This window comes from Cynocephalus volans, chromosome 8 (assembly GCF_027409185.1).
Source record: "Cynocephalus volans isolate mCynVol1 chromosome 8, mCynVol1.pri, whole genome shotgun sequence".
Taxonomy (NCBI): domain Eukaryota; kingdom Metazoa; phylum Chordata; class Mammalia; order Dermoptera; family Cynocephalidae; genus Cynocephalus; species Cynocephalus volans.
In genome coordinates this window covers 72,317,478-72,336,436 of record NC_084467.1, presented here as the reverse complement: position 1 = coordinate 72,336,436, position 18,959 = coordinate 72,317,478, and the positions used below count along the sequence as shown (strand labels likewise).

The 18,959-nt window shown below is 36.5% G+C and overlaps 1 non-coding gene across 1 annotated transcript; it reads left to right on the top strand.

Annotated features, from left to right (window-relative positions):
• Positions 1–18,634: 18,634 nt before the first annotated feature.
• Positions 18,635–18,741, top strand: LOC134385314 (U6 spliceosomal RNA). Its single transcript, XR_010024306.1, has one exon. It is a non-coding gene; the product is annotated as a U6 spliceosomal RNA (small nuclear RNA).
• Positions 18,742–18,959: the final 218 nt, after the last annotated feature.

Here is an 18,959-nt window from a genome sequence, read left to right as displayed (position 1 = left end):
TTTGCATGAGGACCAAAAATACAATCCAAATGATTTAGTATAATATCTTATATAGTAAATTCTCAAAATTTGTTGTTAATATTAATTCTGTTATTATCTGGCTGATCTGGTGGAGTTTCTATAACCAGATTCATATGGTCAGACAGGAGGTAATTGTGTCATCCTTATGTTTCCTCTCTGATTCGAAGCCAGATTTCAGTGAATCAGCCAGGGTGTACTGGGGGTAGGATACAGCTCCTGGAGCCTTAATACAATACTAGCTTGACTGAGGTGTACTCTGGGGTAGACAGCTAATTGGAAAAGAGCTTCTGAATGTTTGTAACGAGACAACTAACATAGAGTGGGTGACCACAGAATGCTCCCCGAAGGAGAAACATTGAAGATTTGAGTGGGAGCCAACAAGCGAAAATGGAGAGAGGCTGCTCAGGAAGAGGAAGTGGCAGGTGCAAAGGCACTGTGTGGGAAGGAGTCTGGCACTAACAGAAGTAAAAGCCTGGTGGCTTCAGTTCATGGTGAGCAGAGCAGTAGGTGGCTCATGATGAGGCTGCAGGGCGACCAAAGCTGACTCACTCAGACCCCATAAGCCATTCTGGGAGTCCGAATAAGGCCCATTGAATGTGGATAGGAAGGGAAAGAAATTCTAGAATGATTTCAACATTTGCTTCTACCTCAAATTCCTGTTGATTCTCATAGATAGTCCTTCCCCAGGACCAAGCAAACCCTGATCAGTACAGGAAATGGAGCTGAAATCCATTAAAAAACCAAAAACAAACAAAAAAACACAGATCTTCAGAGGAGATTGGGAACAGGCAAAAATAAAGGCCAATTGGAAGAGACGTACAGATTCTAACAGGTTCCTTGCCATCCCTTGTTGGAAATTATCCTCTCCTGGTGGTCTTCATTGACACAGATGGTAGCTAAGCTCTTGATTATAATACCTGGGGAGTTAAAGAGTGTGACTGAAGCTCAGAAGAGCTGCCACTTTAAAAGAGCTTAAAAATATAAACCTCATAAGTAAATAAGACAAATTTATTTTTTTCCAGGAAATCTCGTAAGTAAATAAGATAAATTTACTTCCTCAGTTGCTAGACTACGGACAGAAACAAAGTGAAACACAACTGCAGTTACCATATGACCCTCTCACAGTAATCACGCACTCCCTGAGAAGACTGAGAAACAGCTGCTCTGGAAAATGGTTTGATAATTGTGCCTGTTTATCCTGATTGTTAAAATCTCAGATTCTACCTGTTGGACTGGGGATATACGGGAAGACCGAGAGGAGCCTGAAAGGACAGTTCACACACTGAACTCTTCAAATCACTACCTGTTGCCCTACCTCCAATCCCAGCTTGATGACCAGGTTTAACATGAAATATATACCTGAGTAAGATCAAAACAGTATTTAGGTTTAAGATTGTGACTGAAGCGAAGTTACTAACAATGATGAAACTGGGAGGAACCAGGATTAGGCTGACTCAAAGAATTGCTCTTCCAACGGCCATATTAATTTATTCAATAAATATTTATTGGGTACCCATTATGTGCCACACGCTATTCTAAAGCACTGGGTAAAAAAGCAGTGGATAAGACAAAAATCTTTACGTTTATCTTTTAGTCTAGCTGAAAATGGTAATGCTGATTTGTGGTATGGCTTTGATGTATGATTATGACTTTTATGATAAGCAGCCAAGTAAATTTCTGCTTAATCTGTGTGCGACCTCAGGCCCTTTGTTTCAACCCATGTCATCTGCATGCCACCATAACATACAGTGAGATGAATTTTTTCTGATGAATGCATTAAATTGTCCTGATCAATGAGCACTTTGGTCTATACTATTGTTTATCTCACCCTCCAGAGTTAACTTCAACTGTGTGACTACATCGGTAGAAAGGAAATTCTCCACCTTTTAAAGTTTATCATATACATGATCTTATTTATCAACAATTTCTGGAGATACCAATAAATATAGCAATACAGTTAAAATAGCAAGTTGTGAGAGTCAAATAATAATGGAATTTTGATTTGAGTTTGTCTTACCATGGGTATAGAGAAACCCCCAAATGCGCCGAATTATTGTGCCAACTATTGAGTATATACTTGGAATAGATAGGCTTGGTAACACAGGGAATTATCACATCACCCTAGGGATCATTGACTAGTCTAGTAGGAGAGAATGAGCGGAAGTTATGAGAACTCCCCTAGCCTACTAATTGTTTCTTTTTAAAGATGAGTTATAGTATCTTAGAATAAATCACCATATTCATTAAGAATTTGTGAGAGATTAGTGTGTATCTTAGTCCACTTTCTGTTGTTATAACGGAATTCCTGAGACTGGGCAATTTATAAAGAAAGGAGGTTTATTTAGCTCACAGTTGTGGAGGCTGGGAAGTTCAAGATCAGGTGGCCATGTCTAGGGACATGTCTAGCAGCCTCGTGCCGCTTCACAGCGCGGTGAATGAGCAGAAGGGGAAGCAGGCATGTGCAGAAAGACCAAACACGAGAGGCAGCCTCACTGTATGACAACCTGCTCTTGCAGTAACTAATCCAGTCCTGAGAGAGTGAAGATTCACTCAGTCCCAAGGACTGCATTGATCCCTTCATGAGGGCAAATTCCTCATGACCCAAGTGCCTCATAGTCCCACCACCTCTCAACACTTATATTGACAATTAAATTTCAACATGAGTTTTGGTGGAGACAAACCAAATCCAAACCATAGCAGTGTGTTTCTGTTAAATTACACAGTTTAACTTCAAAAGCTGAATGAGTTATAGATAGTAATTGTTAGTTAATAACTTGTTAATAAATCATGGAGCAACTTCCTGTTTATACCATTTATTTAGCAAACTTTTACTGACAGCCTACAGTGTTCCAGCTTCTTGCCCTCATAGAATTTATAACCTGGTAGGGAGACTAGCCTTGAATATGTACATAAAATATATACACTCACATTTTACACTATGTGTTACAAAATGAAAGTTCAGGGTACTTTAAAAGAATATAATGGGATAAGTAGTGCCATTTACTAGGATGGAGAAGTCTAGAAAAGAGGCAGATTAAAGAAGGTCATAAGTTCACATGTTAAGCATAAGATACCTGTGAGACTTCCAACAAAGATGTTACACAGAAATTTGCAAATACAGATCACAGCTGTGTTCTATAGAAGACAGACATATCACAGTAACTGAAAAGCAGTTTAATCTAAGAAGAGCATCTTTAAAATAATGGCAAAACAGTTATTCGATGCACGTTAATTTGAGGCTTAAGGTAGTAGAATCTAAACAATAGAGGGCTATAACTCTTCTGTGCACATTCTAACTTAGCAAAATGCAGTTCAAAGGACTGTTTCTTCAAAGTTGTTTTGGTTCTACAGATCAACACAGTGTGTTTGGCAAACAAAATATATTTACTTTTTTTCAGGGAAAAAACACAGAGATAAACACCAAAGGATCGTTATTTGACAATGCTTGATGACTTCTACTCTGCTATCCTATAAACAAAGTATTACCCTCAAGGTCATAGATTTCTCTCAGAGAAATTACTCAGATGCCTTGGCACAGAAAGATCAACTTTCGAATGCTGGGGGACTAGCATGTCATCTGGGAAAGTCAACAATAAGCATTCTGATCTGAGTTAAGTGGCCTGAATTAAGAAGTAGAGGCTGAGCAGTGAGAAGCAAAACACATCAGCAGAAAAGACAGAAATCAGAGTATTTTTTGAATTTTCAGCAACTTAGTGGAAAACCAACTTTTAAAATAGAAGCTCTTCAGTAAGTAGGTTTCGTACTAGCTCTGTAATGAGAAGCTTAAAAGATCATCTTCTAATATGAATTTCTATGAGAAAAAGCACAGCTACACTTGAAGGCAAGTGTTTCCTCGACCATGAAAGATCTTAAAGGTAACTGCTCACACTTTCAGCTGAGAAGAGGTGGTGGAAACGGACGTCAAAACCTCACTACCGGTGTTATGGAAGGTGTTTGACAGCCCTGGAGTTCAAAGACTGATGTGCTTTCTTCCACTGGCTGTACATATTGAAACTAAGTGAAGATCTTGAACACGAAGTATTCTGAGAATAGAAGCAATTCTTTATAAGCTTATTTTGTCTTCTTTAGAAAGGAAGGGGGAAGATGGGAAAATAAAGAAGAGATTTCACCATTACTTTTTCTGCTAATCTTGAAGGCGATGCTACTACCTTTGAGTATAATTTAATCTCAAATAATTACATCAATTTAAAAATAAGAAAGGAAGAAAGAAAAGAAGAAAGGAAGGAGGGAAGGAAGAAAGGAAGAAAGGAAGAAGGAGACGATGGGAAAAAGGAAAGAAGAGAAGAGGGGAGAGGGAAGGAGGAAAAAGGAAAAGCCTTATGATGAAATTATTAAAATCCTGAACTACAAGGAACCTTGGAAGTGGTGTAGCCCAAGCTGGTCACCAGTGCAGTAATCACCTTCTTCCTCTTTCTCACTATTGTTCATCCATCTTCTCCCTCTTGATCAATCACAGGGAAAGGTACCTACAAGGTCCATTTTATTGTTACACACACCTAATTTATTATTCAGTGTTTCCTTACATGGAATTTAAATCTGCCTTCTTATAACTTTTACTCATTGGTCTTAGTTCTACCCTCTAGACCTACCAAGATAAACCTACTTCCTTTTTCTCAAGAAAGCCCATCAAGTACATAAAGTTCTATAGCCTCAGGCACCCAGGACCCTGATCCAGGAGAATGCCTCGTCTTAGCAGAAGCAGAGCAAGCAGAAACATACCATGCCTCAAAGCCTCAAAGGGAATGCAGCTTTGGGAGCTGGGCTATGACATCATTCTGATTAGAGAAAATGCTGCAGCTGGACCCCTGTGTTGTAGAGCATTTGTTAAACATTAAACAGTGAAGCCCAGCTCCACAGGGAAAGTAGAAACAACAGCAAATGGGGTCAGACTTGCCCAAGGGAGCCTGAGGCAGAAGTATTCTGACATGAACAGAAAGGATTGATGTCTCTGATGTAGTCAGTAAGGCAGTTCTTACATTTGCTGTCTTTGGTTCAGTAACAGTGCAGTGGTTTGATTCTACTGAAGCTAAAGCTGAAAGTCTGTACACAAAGGCATTATTTTGCCCTGTGCAGGGAGATGGGGGACTAAAGAATTAATGAAGGTAGATGGAAGACGGTGAACACAGTGGAGCACCCAGCTCCAGGCACACCAACAGAAAGCTCCGTTGCAGTGCATATGCAGACTCTGAATATGACAGATGAACCCTGTGCAGGGACAGTGATCACGGGAATCTTGGTGGAACTAAAAGTTCAATCACAAGAAGAAAATCTAGACTGAAGATAGCATTTTCCTTATTGACAAGAGTTTTTGTGTTGCTTGGGTTTTTTTCCCCCCTAAAACTTCAATTACAGATTTGCTGCAGCTATAATTGATTTGTGACACAGTAAATGGGAGACAGAGAGTGAAGGTCTGAAATGTGGCAACTAATGGTTGAGAATAATTTCTTTGCCTCTATGGGTAGAAATATTCTCTACATTCAATATAACAACTGGATAAAGGGCAGGGAATAAAAGTCAACCACAGAAAAAAAGGTAACTACAACCAGAAAATCGGCCAAATAGGACTAACCACACATAGGTTATGATGACGTCAAAAGGCAAGTTATATCTAATGGAAATAACTTTGCAGGCCTTCTGATCACTAAGGTAGATTCTGATGGACATGTCCATAACCCTAGTGACAGGAAGAGATAGGCATCATTTGGGCCCAAACATCAGATCTGAGCTTAACCCATGTGATGGCTGATTTTTTGTGTCAACTTGACTGGGCCACGGGATGCCTAGATATCTGATTAAACCTTATGTCTGGGGACATCTGTGAGGGTGTTTCTGGAAGAGATTAACATTTGATTTGGTAGACTCAGTAAAACAAATTGTCCCCCCCCCCCTTGTGTATGGACACCACCCAATCCATTGAGGGCCTGGATTTAACAAAAAGGTGGCAGAAGGTTGGGTTATCTCTGCCTGACTGGAGATCAGTCTTCTCTTGCCCTCTGCACCCCTGGTTCTCAGGACTTCAGACGCAGACTGTGATCTTCACCATCAGCTCTCTAGCTCTCAGTCCTTCGAACTACAGCACTGGCATTTCCGGATCTCCAGTTTACAGACTGCAGATCATGGGAATTCTCAGCCTCCATAACTGTGTAAGCCAACATTTTATAATAAATCTCTTAACAGATTGAGAGATATATAGATATAGATATCTACAGATATTCTATTGGCTCTGTTTCTCCAGAGAGCCCTGACTAATATTCCTCACTCACACTAACAAGAAGAAAAGTAAATGGTATTTTCTATAGTTTTATAATAGCAAATTAAGTGTTATCAGAATTAAGACAGAAAATTTTGCAAGTGAAGTCATACAGGAAAAAAAAATTTTGCATTCATAATACTAATCTTGGAGGAAAACTTACAGGTGGTTTATCTGTTGCTAAACTAGGCAACACTATCCTTAGGAATTACATTTTTGGTGTTGATTTCCCAGCTCACAATAAACTCCCAAAATAAAGCAAATTTACTTTACCTTCTGAAGTGAGACCCTAATAACTTTGTTCTTGTCTCCAAGTTAGGGCAATCATAGCTTCCCTAGCAATTTTACAGAAGGAATTCTAGCTCTATCTGGACTAGTGTTTTGAACGGGATGATATAGACTGAGACATCTACCATGTGGTCTGAGAAGCAGAGGAGAAACCTGCTTAGGGAGAAATGTGCAGTGGAAATGCAAAGAGAGACAAATACGAGATATGCAGAATACTTTCCAGTTTAGGGCTCCAATTTTAGTTTATACTTCCAAATTTCTTCCCAACCAAACCCCACCATATCCCTTCCAGTATATTTTGTTAGCTATCTGTATATTATTTTAATAAACACCGCTTTGTTTCTTTAACTAACTTTAGGTGGTTTTTTTTACTGATAACCAGAGTCCTATATACAGTAGAATAGAGTTGAGTTCCTGCTTGAACAGAAACACAGGCTCATATTTAAAATAGCAAGTTGTGAAAGTCAAATAATAATTAAATTTTGGTTTGAGTTTGCCTTACGATGGGTATAATGAAACCTCCAAAATCCCCTAGTTATTTTCCCAACTATTCAGATGTAAAATTCATGGTCATTATTTTTTTCAAAACTTGCAGTCAATCTAAACTGTCTGGCAGTAACCTTACATTGGACAAGGCCTTCAGAGAAGGCTTCTGGCAAAAGTAAGCATGTAAATTAATTCACTTTAGCAAATGTATCCACATATGAAGCACCTATTGTGTGCTTGGACATTGATCTGGGTGCTAGCATTTCATTGGTGGACCAGATGCAGTCCCAATTTTCAAGAAGACCATGGAGTCTGTAGAGAAGACTAAAGAGGGAATTTCAGTGCAGTATGCTGTGTCCTAAAATAGTAGTAAATCTGGATGATGTGAAAGCTGAAAGAAGGGGCATCTGTGCCAGTCTTCAGAGTCCAGAAGGGTTTCCAGGGTAAATAAAGCATAAGGTAATATCAAAATGATAAGTAGGAATTAAGCCAGATTAAGGGGTTAAGCTAAGAGAAGCAGATTCCTAGGCCAAAAGAAAAGCATGTTCCAAGGCCTATAAGCAAGAGTTAGCATAAGTAATTTTTCACTATGGCTGGCACCTAAACTCAGAGCAAGAACTGGTGAGAAATAAAGCTGGAAAGATAGCAAGATATGGATTCAGCATGGGGACCTTGGATTTGATCCTGAAGGCAATGGAAAATCTTTGATGGATTTTTAAGCAGGTGAATTACATGAGTGTTTTAGAAAGATTACGCCCTTCTAAATGGTTTGAAGGATGGCAAACCTACCTTCAAAGAAAGCTGGAAAAGTAAGCTGATTCAGTAATCCATGCCAAACATGATGATACCCAGGATTAATAGAGTGAGCATGAGGATGGAGAAAATGAAAAACACAGAGAGTTAATGACTAAAGAACTCTGCTGTGGAGAATGTACCAAAAAATCTGAGATAAAGGGTCAGGTCACTTATTCCCATGATCTAAAAACCAAAGGCTTTGAGGCCAACTGTAACCACATCAGAGTATTTCAGAGTTGATTTCTGTTCCAGAAGAAAACTTAGTACTGGTAATTTTTGTAGTTACCTGAACCTCAAAGGCTTCAAGACTGGCTTGAAAACTTTACTTAACCACTTTACTGCCACATAAGTTACAAAGCCTGGGGCCGGCTATAAAGATGTTAATTTAATGAATATTCATAATCAATAAATATTCATTAAACAACATTTCCGTTCCAGGCATGCTGTTGCTCCTGGCAGGTCCGCCTGCATGGCAGAGTGCACTTGTTAAATGAGTGTTGCTCATTGTGGAAACACCTTATGGGATTTCATGAAAGAAGCTGTGTTCATCTACAATACATACAGATGTGTAGAGACAAGTTGGAACAAATTCCATACGGAAGAAAAAAAAGAGCTTTTCCTCTCTGGTACAATTCTTGTTTTTCACACGTCAAATGTGTGGCCAAATATGTGAAAATCTGTAGGGGAAACCAAGTAGAGTTCAAAAGATTTTATTTCTGTCTCTATGTGCTGGGTAAGAGCACAGGCAGGGGTCCCTAACCAGCTCTATGGCTGCCTGATAGAAGCCAGTTTTTAAATGTAAATGGAGAGTTGTGGACATAAATGCTCAAAAACTTTTTTTCGTCATTCTTTAGTGGCTTTCGAGAAAGCTACCCATTTAATGTTAGATGAAGTAGCTATCATGCTGTATACATCCCAATTGGAGTATGCATGTTCTATTAAGATCAATTATTTTTCTAAAAAATGGAAACCACTACTCACAAGTAAGTGTTCTCAATAACAGTCCAAAAGAATTCTGCATGACCACCATCCAAAGATGACGAAACCTCTTCACATGTTCTTACACACTGATAATAACTGACAAAACCTACTGGATCGTGACAGTGAAGAGATAAATACTACTATACAATTTTACCTGTTTCAGAATTCTCTGCTTAACAATACTATGGAAAGAACCAATTATTCAACACTTTTCTGCTTTTCTGAGATGCTCCAAGATTCTTACTTTCTGTTGATTCCATAGATTGCCTCAAGGAAACAATTCTGTTTTGTTCTGTTCTAAAAGCATGATGAGCTTCTAGTCAGTATATAATAATATTACCCTTTTTTCAGATACTTTGGGTTCTTTCCCATGCCTGGAAATCCACAGGCCTCACTTCAATGGTGGGTGTTTAAGCAGATAGGAAAACTCCAGTTGTTTTGTCATCATGCTACTAATTCACTAAAAAAGAAGGTTGGCATGGCAAAAAGCATTTTTGGCACTGGGCTTCAGCCTCTTTGAAAGAGTGGACTGAGAAGCTATAATAGACTCAGAGAAACTTTATGGGAAATTCAATGAGTTTAGTGGCTGTGGTAGCTGTTGTTGTCATTGTTGCCTTTATTGTCACTACTGCTGTTCTTGTTGATTTTCATTACTGAGTAGGCTCTTTCATAGAACACCCCTCCCCATGCTCTCAGCAACCTTTATGCCAAGAAAATGAGAGTTTGCCTGTAGAGATAAGTTTCCTCCAACTCTTTCTTTTTCTTTTTTTGGCAACCGGCCAGTATGGGGAACTGAACCCTTGACCTTGTCATCACAAGGCTGTGCTCTAACCAACGGAGCTCACCGACCAGCCTCCAACTCTTACAATTTAAACTTTTATTTGTTTTTCCTTTGAATCTTGGAACTTTGATTAACATTTGCGTATTTCAGATAAAGTACTAAGGTTCGTGGCTCCATAAAGATGGCATTCACTGCCACCTCCCTTGACAGTTTTCCAATCGCAAATGGGGTAGGGGAAGGGCGGCTGGGTAGGCTTCTCACCTCTCGCATGCAGATGGAATGGAGCTCCACTGGGGCACACTGTCCAAGGAAAAATGATATCCTTATAGTTTTACTTCTTTGCTTTCTGAGTAAACCTTCTCTTCACAGTCCTGATGTCCCATTATTTTTGTTTTAAAAAGGTCATTATAGAAACCACAGGACTCTCTTAACCAAAGTAATTGCATATCAGACCTAAGTCACTAATTAGCCAAATTAAATTTTTCATATGCTCAGCAACGACTCTTACTATTGGGCACTTGCTATTCCTCCGAAGGAGGATCTCATGGTCATCCTAGTTTATCTAAGCAATTTTAATTGCATCTTGTGGCATGCCATTAGTTTTATTAGTGAGTTGCTTAAGCTTGCTTCTGAATAATAATTGTAAAATATAATAAAATTTTAAATATAAATGATATGAAAAGTGAAATCAAATACTTTTCTTGGAGACTCATTTTAACCCAAGTTGAGCTTTGTCTATAAATTTCATTTTTTCACTCTGAGAATGGAAAGTTACAATGGAAAACTTCCAACTAAATTGGCTCAATGTGACACTATATTTCACACAATTGTATTTTAGGGAAGTGTAATGAAATGATTTGAAAACGATATGTTGCTAAGAATATCTTTGTTACCATAATGACTTTGTCTAATTACAAAGGTCCTTTTGTCTTAGACCTTGATGATCTGTGTAATTTAACAATATTCACATTATTTGTTGCTCCTAATTCACAGAAAGATAACATTTCTAAGGGGCCTTTTGAGGGAAAAAAAAAATCAGTTAAAAAAAATAAAGAAACAGATCAGTCTGTCTTGTAGTACACTCCCCAGTCACACTAAGCATTAGCATTCTAGGTAACAAAAGGCATCTGTTTTAGTACAGCACATGAATAGTGCCTTCTGGAACAATGCAACAGGGTAGCAAGCATGAAGGGATTGATTGTGTTTTTGTATTTAAGTCCTGTGCTGCTTACCTCAGATTTCACCCAACTTGAAATTGTTGCAGAGAATTAAATATGATTACATTTTTATGGAGGTAGACAAAATCTTTCAGTGAATTACATACTCTAAGAAATTCTTTTATGTGAATGCTTCCTAAATTCCTCTAACTAAAAATTCTTCTCCAACATTGCTGCTCTTCTCCAGTTTCTTTCTCAAATAAAACACAGATTTTCTTGCCACCTTGTCTTTGCTCCAGATGTGTCTCTCTCCATTGCTTGCTTTCTCCGTCTATCTAAGCCAGGAGTAGCAGGCCCAAATGTGTGAAATTGCAGCTTGTAAGTGAGGAAGGTGTCAGGACGCTGGGGATATGAAGTCAGATTTTTTTGAGCATTTACGCTCGCAACTCAAACATAACCAAGTAAAATGACAACAACAGCAACAACAACAGCAGCAAACCTTCTTACCAACAACACATGCCTTTTAGTTTATTTTATCTCTCAGGAGGAGCCAGCCAGTTACCTCTGGTCTAAATCCCACTGTTTCTTCAGAGTCCAAATCCAGTTCTAGTTACTTTGGAGAAGATTTCTCTGAACACCCAGGCTTAGTCACCGTGACCTCCTGTTCTCACAGTGTAGCATTTTTTGTTAGTACCATTTGGTTCCCATACACATATAGTGGAAGGTCAAAAAAGCTTTAAGGTAAGTTATCAGATTTTAGTGCTTTACTTTGGGGGCCTGTTCAGAGTAGCTCACAAAGAACCAGCAGGGAAGCCTCTCTCTCTGGGTGGTATATGAAGCCACCAGAAGTCCAGAGCTCATTAACTCTTCAGACACTGCAGTAGATGGAGCCCAAGAGCTGAAGCAAGGGCTCATAAATAAAAAGAGTACCATTGGCTGATTCTGATAGTGATGCCCAGGCTAGCAACCCAAGGCACATTGTCTCTCATTCTCTCAACATCTTTAATGGATCATACCCTATAGCCTCAAGGTCTCTATTGGGCTTGTTTGGAAACATCTCCTTCAAAAGCAAATAACTTTTAATTGCTATAATTACCAGGTTACCGATACAATATATGACAGCTATCGGCCAATCATGTCTATCACATATTTAATGGAAAAGCTTATCAGCCACAGAGGAACCTTAATTAATTAGGTATTCTCTGTTGTAAAGTAATACACAAACATTCAGATCACACTTATATGAGATAAGCAGCATGAGTCATAGTACAATAATCTACTGGTCCTGTGAATGGAAAAACTAAGAAGTTAAAAATGATTCATTCAAGGACACAGAAATAATCAAGGACAAAATGCAGAAGGGAACTTGGACTTTCCTCCCCTCTGAGCTGGTTTTTCAGAAAACTATTCTATTACCATGAGGGGCAGCAATAGCATCCAAAGGCCCTTTGGAAATGCAAGTGTTTTGCATACAGATTTAAAATTCACAGAAGTGGAATTTAAAAAGCAGCTGTGGGACATAATAAAGATACCTGACTCTGCTAACAGTAAATTGGTGATCTAGTTGCTTTCCTACTCTCCATTCTCTATGTTCCCCTACCTAAAGGATTGGTGGCATCCACAGCACCATTAAGCCTGGCAATTTGCTTTTTTACCCAGATATATTTTGGAAAAATGAAGTGTGTATGTCAGTTTGCAAAACAGCATGACTCTGTTAGCCTTTGCTCACTTTATCCTGAGCCAAAAAATGCAGAGCTGATAGCATCTGTTTCCACTACCCATGCTATCCCAATCATCAAAAAAGCATAAGGGTTGGAAAGGAAGTTCTGAAAACGTTCACATGCCTGTTCCTTACCAGGAAAGCCACTTTCTTCCATGCATTATTCTGCTTCCCTTACTTGTGTCTGATTCACATGTTTAACTGGTAGATAACTTAGGAGGAAGTCAAGGGGAAAAGATCAAGGGTTAAGGATTGTCTTAAATTCCATGTTTACAAAAAAAAAAAAGTCAAGTATTTTCTAATAGGATTAAGCAGAATCGTCTTTAAAAACAGAAAAAGAGAGAAACATTCATCCTCAGATCCTGTGAAAATAATGTTAGAACATATTAGACCAGGGATAAGAAATTTAACTTTATTGAAATACTTCAGGAGATAGATCAAAATGTCTTAAACTACAAAGAAATGCAAAATCACAGAAAAAAATATACTTTGTTTACTATACCAGTTTCCTTGTGGAAAACAGGTGTGCAGAACTTAGGATTTCTAAAATCAAATGCATACATTGGCATTCTTTTCCTTGCTGTTACTTTTTATCTTATTCTTCTTTATGCATATACAAGAACGATTCATATATAATGGTTGGGAAAATGTGAGTTAATTTGAAGAAAAGAAAATTTTGTGTAACATAGTTAAGCCCACCTACTCACCTTTTCATCTCACGTAACCCAATATATGTGGCACAGGAGATGGGACAGAAAGGGGCAGAGGAACAAAGAAGGGCATTTAGAGGGGAAAGAATGCTTTTTCCTGTTTTGTTGAACATGACCTTAAAGAATCTGTTGACCTTAATCAAGTACTTAAGTTAAAGGATATACACAAATATTTTGAACACTGGATTTTTATAGTAAGTGCTTTGCAAAGCTTGTTAATAGGGAAATAACCACAGTGACATAAACATGTTTTTATAGCATGTTTTATTAACACTCTGGAATTAAATGTATAGAAATGAATAAACATGCAACTTTTAAGGATTTTTAATGATATAATTTCAATACTTGTTTATTATTCCATTTAAAGATATTTATAAATTTATATAAAATAAAAGTGATTTTAATCCTAAAAACAGGTTTATATCACTGTGATCATCCACCTGTTAACAAGCTTGGAAAGAACTGGCCCCAATTATCCTGTATATCATTTAACGTGGGCAGTGGGTTAAAAAGGTCAACAGATTTCTCAGGGTCATGAACAACCAGCATTTGTGTTTCACTCTGTTTTATACACTGGGTTTAGATTTATTCATACCTATTCAGATCTGATTCCCCTACCTTTACAAACCTTTCACTTAAAACTTTCAGTGCCATGTTTTTAGTATTGGAGAATACCCTTTCCTAATATGCATAATTTTGCTTTGTTTTTATTATTCACAGCTCTATCTCTTTTTATCTGAAACTTAGTAATAAAAATCTAGTTATATGAGCCCATAACTTTGTGACATTAAGCCATCTGTCTAGTCTTGCACGTTTTGACTCAATAACAGGCAATCAATGACTTCCTGAAACAATTAATAGGTTTTCACAAGGAATGGAAGGAAACCTTTGCTCAATTATAGTCTTTGGAGAAGTAAACACATGTTAACCCCCAGAATGGTACTCATTCCCATTAGTAAACTCTCACAAAGTGCACCTACATCTATCATCATGCTCTATTTAAGTGGTCATAAATCCTAAATATTTATCTAAATGTTTTAGTGTGGTATCAAACTAAAGAGTGACTCTGTAAAAAAGGTGGTTTTTTTTTTTTTAAGTAAACTAAGTATATATATACATTAACAACATTGAGCACATTGTGTTGCAAAGTTTTTATCATATTTGCTAAAATTTAATAACAAATGTTTAATAAATATGCCAATTTAACAATTTACCTTTTTCTTTTGCTCCCGCAGACAAAAATAAATGCAAGCATAGTATATATGTATGTGTACCCCTATCTGCAAGGCCCCTAAGAACAATTTCCAAAGGAAGACTAATATTATGGGACAGAGGCCATATCACACTATCTTGCCCAGATGATCAAAAAACCAGACTAGTTCTGACTTCACATTTGCACTTACATGCTGTGAATACAGATCACTTAAAGACATTGTAGATTCAGATCACTTAAAGACATTAAACGTGTAAGCTAATCTACTCTTTAGCAAGAAGTTTGATAGCTAATTTTTAAAATAAAATTTTGGTTGTCTATACAAAGCATTGTAGTGTTATGTTTTAAATAATCTACACCAAAAAAATAATCCTTCTGGAAAAAATGAATGCTGTAAAGTAAATTTATTTTATTTTTCACTTGAATTATTAGAATAACCACTCCAGCTTATTCTATAAGTATAAAGGATATGAAAAAGTAGCTTCTGGATGTAACAAAACAAAATTTCTCTATATCTGTAGGTCAATCAATGGTCCTGGAAAGATCAACATTTTAGAAATAAAAAAGGTTCAGTTATTTATAATAGGTTAAAAATTAAATAACTGATTTTTAAACATATTTGGAAGTTGTTTAGACAGAAGAAAGAAAGAAGGAAAGAAAGAAAGAAAGAAGGAAAGAAAGAATTGTATCCGTTTAAAAAACAGTTAGTCCTTACTAAAAAGCGAAGGGACATTGGAATCCCACTGCTTGATTCTGATTCCAGCTATCTGTCTTACTCATTGTGTAACTGTGAACAAATCTCCTAACCTCTCTGAGCCTGTCTTAGTGGGCAAGACTTTTATGAGAAATGGTTTCTGTGACAGGCGTACTACAATATTCCATATTAAGTAGGAACTCAAAAAATAGTAATTATTTAAAACTTATTTTGATTGTTATTTATGTTAGGTATATACATTTTAACGTAGACTAGATAAGTACTTGGGTCCTTGACTAAGGTTTTGAATATAAAATTAAAATGATTTAATTATTGGATCCTTATGGTCACACATGTAAAATGAACAAAAAGAACTTTACACACATGGAAGGCTACCTTTGTGCTGCACATCATTTTCTGCTCTGAAGTTTTAATTGTCTACCTGTAGCCACAGTGTGCTTACACCCTTTGGGTTTGACCTAGTGAATCTCAGCTTTCTCATTTCCTGACTTCCCTTTTATCTGCATTTGTAATCAAGCAACATTAATAGAGTCTACAATTGCAATTTATGGAAGACAGCATATGCAAGCAGATGTTCCATTGTTCGAGATTATGAATTCCAGTTTTACTGTGTGTTCCAAACCAAAATGTCATGTCAGATTTGAAATCCCTTGAGCTCTGGTGAGGTAATAAAGGGGATCCAAGGGCACTATTATGTTGACTTTTTGGCTGAACTCATCTCTACCTCCTGTCAGAAATTTTAGTGTTTTAGTGATAGTAGCAGATATTTTTTAAAGGTCCAAGACCTTTTAACAATTATACTGCAATTTAGCATGAGCTTATTATTGTGATTATTACAGTTTTTAAATTAACGATGTAGAGAATTAAGGGAAACAATATTAGAATATCAAGGGAATATATGAAATAGAATCAGGGCTGTTTTAACTGATTGAAGTACAGTTTCTACTGTAAGTTCTTAATTTTGCCACTTCATTGTTGTGATTTCACAGGATTTTTTTCCTAAAAATATTAGAACTTGTAAAACAAATTAAGAAATTGTTACTAAAATGTTCAATAAATAAAAAAAATTTTTTTTTAAGTTTTCCAGTTTATCTAGCAAGGAACTTAATATAGCACAGAGGTAAAAAGCTTGTGCTTTGGTGCCAGATTGACATAGGTAGGAAACTCACATCTGCAATTTGCTACGTATTAAATTGGGGGGAAATTATTTAATCCTGTGAACCTCAGTTTTACCATCCATAACATGGCATAATAATAGTATCAAGGTCAATTAAATCAGTTAAAGATTAAAATAGATAATAAATAGAGAGTAGCATAGTGCTGGCATATAAAAACACTCAATAAATATTAGTTACTATTAATAGAATTTTTCACTAATAGCTATTAATATGGTTTATTTGACTAAAATAGAATTTTGTAAGCAACACATTTCTACTGTACTTTTTTCAGGTAAGTTATAGCTTATCATTGGGACTTAATGAGAATTGTTGCAAAATAAGGATTAAAATGAAGAAATGTGCATGTCTAAATTCTGCATTGAAGAATGAAAACACATATGTTCAACAACACATTGTGGCTCAGTGAGATGTCAGTGCTGTGACAGGATATGAACTTCTCAATGTAAAAACAAATAGCTGTGATACAGCCGTAACTGTCAGATCATAATTCTTTTTCTATTAAGCTGCTTACTTGTCTATTTCTTCCTCTCACACATAGTGAAATATAAATTGCCAACATTCCTTTTATTGGATAAAAATTAAGGAAAAATATAGTCTATGCAGAACCAAGTGGTTCTAAAGTGAAATAATAAAAGGGAGATAAATAACACATATTTATTATTTTTCTTTAAACTTTGTTAAAATGAGAGACTTTGAAATGACTTAAGGATGTGCGTGTCTTTCTGTGTGTCTGATACAATGATGAAGTAGTCTCAAAGATAGCATGCAATGTGGCAGTTGCTATGGTAACAAGATGTTTTTCATTGAAGAGCAGTTAAAATGGTGGCATATAAATAACATATGTACAGTATATTGTCTTTGAGCGAATGACCTTTGCCCTTGGACCATAAGAACATGTTTTCTTCTTTTCAGAAATTCTTGTCTATTTTTGATGTGCATATGTATCTAATAGACTGGTGATCAAACTGCCCTCTTTGAAGCTACACAGGGTACGGATCTGTGGTGAGAAAATAAAAAGTGGCTCAATATTGTATGTGCAGTTAAAAGCAGTTGTTGGGGTGGAAATTAAAGCATTTGAATTAGGTGCTGTGCTGAAAACATTTCACACTTTTCAAGCCCACTTTGCAATTAAAACTTATAGTACAGTTACATTTTCACGTAATTTGGTAGGAGGGCTACTATATATAGCAATTAATTGCTTATACAAAAAAAGAAAGAAAGAAAGAAAGAAAGAAAATATGGCTGTAGGCAAAGAAGTTGGAAATCTCCTATGTTTAGAGACTAGGCACTGCTGGAGAGACAGGCTCTGCATCTAAAATACCAAGAGTCTAGGCCTAGGCTTACCTTCTCCTGCTCTCTGGCCTTGAGCAAATCACTTAGTGACTCTAAGTCTCTTTAAAAGAGAGATAGGGCTAACTGAATTGCCACAAAGAATAGGCAAGGGTATCAAGGTAGCAAATGCATTTGAGAGTGCTATGGAAATACAAATCATTGTTCTTATTAAGTATGATGAAAATAAATATTAGGTAAGGTCAAATTTTAGAAATAGTTTGTTCATGCCTCGCTTTAAAATGTTGGACAGTGCTAATGGGAGCTCAACTTTCTTATTTCATGGTCAACTAGGCAGTGTTACTCAGCTAGAAACTATTGATCTTTTAGACTATAATATAAGAATATGTTAGTATTATAAGTGTAAGATAGACTTGCATTTTTGATGGTATGGCAGATATTTTATACACTTCTGACTAAAATAATAATAACTGGAGATTAAAATTATATATGTACATATAAGTACATATGTTTGTATATAAAATCTATTCATCTATATGTATAACATAGAATACATATGAATTACTTATATAATACATGTATATATGTGTGATGTATTCATCTGCATGGGTATATATAGATATGTATATTATACATCTAGATATTTTATATGTAGATATCCAGGTACATAATAGCTATATATGCATACACACATGTACACACATGCATATGCTTCATTACTTACCTGGCACACAAAGAAAGATTCAAAACAGACAAGAGCAATATAAGAACAGGACATTTGGAGGGCACTTTTTTGGCACTGTTTTTTTGTCAAACTCTGGAATACTTGTGCTTCTGTGTTGAGTCTTGCATGGAATGCAGGGAAGAATAGGAAATAAAATATAGGGTGGAAAATGTAACAGAAAATTTTACTACAAAGGTGGGATCTGTGAAGTAGTACAGACTCGGTGTGTAAGTGAATAAGAAATAAAATAAAGTCAAGCTTGAAAATAGGAGCAAGAAACAAGAGTATAAAGAATGACCAAGTAGTGTTCGCTTCGGCAGCACATGTACTAAAATTGGAACGATACAGAAAAGATTAGCATGGCCCCTGCACAGCGATGACACACAAATTCAAGGAGCATTCCATAATTTTGGGGTGACAATCAGCTTTGTATCTCATGAATATTCATAATAAAAGAAAGAAAAAAAGAATGAATGAATGAATGATTGACCAAGCAGATTTGAAAATGAGCTGAGGACTTTCAGAAATTAAAAAAAAAAAAAGATCAATAATAATAATGACTTCTATTCATTTTTTATTTGAAAGTCCTAGAAAGCGCAATAAGATATTAAGAAATAAATTATATGTGT